Here is a 3,606-nt window from a genome sequence, read left to right as displayed (position 1 = left end):
AGCCAGATGAAGAAAAAAAGTACACATAAATTGAAAAATTTTAATTTCATTCTTAAATAACCACACTTACATATCGTGGGATATCATGATGGAAGACAAGGCCTGCAGGTTAGAAGGCACTCAGAATACAGAGTGGCTGCAGCAGGGCAGTTACTGCCCCAATCCTGAAACCGTGGGATCAGATTCTATACCACCATATCTGATTACACATTGGTTTTCACATAGTACTTACATTTTATCATAGCAACTATAGAAAACGCAGCCTTGCAAAGATAGGAAAGCATTGAAAGAAATGAACCACAATTCATTGTTGGAATTGTGAATGGTTGGAAGCCAGTAACTCACTCCATGTCTGACAGATGTCAATAGCACCAGTTTCCTTTTCGATTTTAAAATATCCTGGTGTGCTTCTGGTGAGTTTGTTACAGCACCCTGGGGTGGTTAGGAACCATAGCAGACAGATGTCTGACAATTTTCAAGTTCTCAGAGAGACAATGAGAGGAGCTCAGGCAGGGAGAAGGCATGGTTCCAATTAGAACTGGATTTCACAAGGCTACTTGCCAAAAGAACTCAGCTTGACATGTGTTAGGTCTTTTATAATCCTCCAGGCAACCTCATATTTTAGAAACAAGAAAGCTGAGGCTCAGAGGTTAAGTTCCAAGCCTCAGACATGTAGCTCGAGAGTTTCAAATCCATGATTCAAACCCATATGTCTGGCTTCTGTGATTTCCCAGATAGATAGTCTTAAGGAAAGACACCAACTGTGGTGGTTGACATGTTGCTATGATGCTGAAAGGCATGCCACTGGTAACACCAGCAACGTCACCCACGGTGGACAGCTGGTAGTAGCACTTTCAGACTGAGACAGATTAGGAAGAAAAACTTGGCAAGCTACTTGTGAGAATTAACCAATGAAAACACGGTGAATGGGACCCTGCCAATGGTGTCATCTGGGTCTTAAGCAGTTGGACACATGCACCAAAGACAATGGCCAAGAACAAACCAGGAGGACAGAAGGCCAAGGATCTCTTGCACATGGAGACACAAAAAAAACTTTAAGTCTAAAAACAGCACAAATCTTAGGAAGATGAACATTGTGAATGATGAAAACAGTAAGAGTGTGTTAGTCTGGGAAGACTGGAAAAAAAATCCAGGGACACTCATATGTGTAAGAAAAAGTTTTATTTCACAGAGTAATTGTATATTGAGAAAACATCCCAGCCCAGTCCAGATCAAGTCCACAAGTCTTATGTTAGCCCATAAGTCCATTACTAGTCCACACATCCCTCTGTAAGTTCACACAGCACAAGCAATAATGCTGAATGCAGGAGATCACAGACCGGTGGTAGAGGTCTTCTGGATCCATTGGCAGCGGAAGCATCGCAACCCTGGTGCAGGTCTCCATGTTGATCCTCCAGCTCTCTGAGTGTCCCCTCCACAGGAAGGTGAAGCAGAGAGAGAGAGTGTGTGTGGTCTGTCTCCAGGTAAAAAGAGAGGAAGTTCCCAGAATCCTCATGAGAGGCCACGCTCATAAGGAGGCATCATCAGGCTATGACCTGATTGACAAGCTAGAATCCACATTTAGACTTCTTTATCAAGTTGACATGAAATTATATAACTACCACAGAGAGTAAAAAAAGCTTTTGTCAATATACAAAAGGAACTCACGTACTTCTCAAAAGGCTTTTCCCTTGAAAGCAACTGGTCCCTCAGCAGCATCAAGAAAATGGACCAGTGAACGCTGACAAGGCTACGAGTTTAACGGCTTAGTTATAATTCACAAGTGACATATCTAATTCTCAAGGGGGAAAAGAGAGAGACCAATAAATGTAATGTTTTATGCAACTTAAAAAGCCCACTGTGGTACACAACAGAATATTGTTCCATACAGTGATGGAAGATGACGCCTTTAAGTTAGAAGGCACTCAAAATACACAGCGCGGCAGTCGTGGCTCTCACCGTAGTAAACATGGTACAGGACTGGGCCCCACTTCATGCTGTTGTATGTGGAGTCGCCAAGACTTGCTGTGAATTCAATGGTAACTAAAAACAACAACAAAATGGAAAAATCAAATTTTGCAATTAACTACCCAAGTCATAAATCTCCCTATATTTAAGTACCCTAAGGTTCCTTTGTTAACCTGCTGACTCACGCTTCTGTATTGTTCCTTTGCTAAACTGCTGCCAAGCTTGCTATTTCTGCATTAGTTTTCCAGTCCAGAACCACACAATTCCAAATGTTGGTAGGCTGCTGCCCATACCCATGATGGATACCAGCAGGAAGTTCCCTTGCTAGTCCATCCCCTAGTCAGCGTGTGCAGTTGTGATTGGAAGCAAAAAGTCACCCATCCTCTCACGGTTTGTTGCTTTATAAACCAGTTTGCGTAGCACTTCGGACCGAGATACGCTGAGCAATAGCTGCCTCCTAGTCGCTGGCTCCAATAGAGCTCCTCATTCAGCCAGCTCGGTGTGGTCTTGATCAACTTGGAACCTGGCTACAACAATATAACGTATTGTATCTCTGAATGTCTGTATAGCATTTTCTGAATTGCTGTTGAAAAGAAAGGAGATAAGGAGTAGAATTTCAAATTTCCTTTCTCTTTTTTTAAATCAACTCTTATCACAATCCACACACACATCAATTGTATAAAGCACATCTGTACATTTGTTACCCTCATCATTCTCAAAACATTTGCTCTCCAGGTAAGCCCCTGGCATCAGCTCCTCATTTCTTCCCCCTCCCTCCCTGCTCTCTTCTCCCTCATGAACCCTTGATAATTTATAAATTATTAGTTTGTCATATCTTACACTGTCCGATGTCTCCCTTCACCCACTTTTCTGTTGTCCATCTCCCAGGGAGGAGATTATATGTAGATCCTTTCCATCCTACCCTCCCTCCACCCTCCCTGTATCGCAACTCTCACCACTGGTACTGAAGGGATCATCTGTCCTGCATTGCCTCTGTTTCCATTTCCTATCTGTACTGCTGGTCTAGCCAGATTTGTTAGGTAGAATTGTGATCATGATAGTAGAGGGGCAGTGGTGTAGGGAAGGGGGAGGAAGCATTTAGGAACTAGGTGAAAGTTGTATGTTTCATCATTGCTACACTGTACCCTGACTGGCTCATCTCTCCCCCAGACCCTTCAGTAAGGGGATGTCCACTTGCCTACAGATGGGCTTTGAGTCCCCACTCTGCACTCCCCCGCATTCATAATGATATGATTTTTTGTTATTTCATGACTGATACCTCATCCCTTCGACACCTTGTGATCACACAGGTTAGTGTGTTTCTTCCTTGTGGGCTTTGTTGCTTCTGAGCTAGATGGCCACTTGTTTACTTTCAAGCCTTTATGACCCCAGATGCTATATCTTTTGATAGCCGGGCACCATCAGCTTTTTTCACCACATTTGCTTAAGCACCCATTTGTCTTCAGCGATTGTATTGGGGAGGTGAGCACACAGTGATATGATTTTTTTGTTCTTTGATCCCTGATAACTAATCCCTTCGGGATCTCGTGATCACACAGGCTGGTGTGCTTCTTCCATGTGGGCTTTGTTGCTTCTGAGCTAGATGGCTGCTTGTTTACATTCAAGCCTTTAAGACCC

The 3,606-nt window shown here is 43.3% G+C and overlaps 1 pseudogene; it reads left to right on the top strand.

Annotated features, from left to right (window-relative positions):
• Positions 1-987: 987 nt before the first annotated feature.
• LOC142446128 (ribosomal biogenesis factor-like) lies at positions 988-1,770 on the top strand (annotated as a pseudogene).
• The last annotated feature ends 1,836 nt before the right edge of the window (positions 1,771-3,606 follow it).

Source organism: Tenrec ecaudatus, chromosome 4 (genome assembly GCF_050624435.1).
Source record: "Tenrec ecaudatus isolate mTenEca1 chromosome 4, mTenEca1.hap1, whole genome shotgun sequence".
NCBI classification, from domain to species: domain Eukaryota; kingdom Metazoa; phylum Chordata; class Mammalia; order Afrosoricida; family Tenrecidae; genus Tenrec; species Tenrec ecaudatus.
This window is presented reverse-complemented; position numbering and strand designations above follow the sequence as displayed.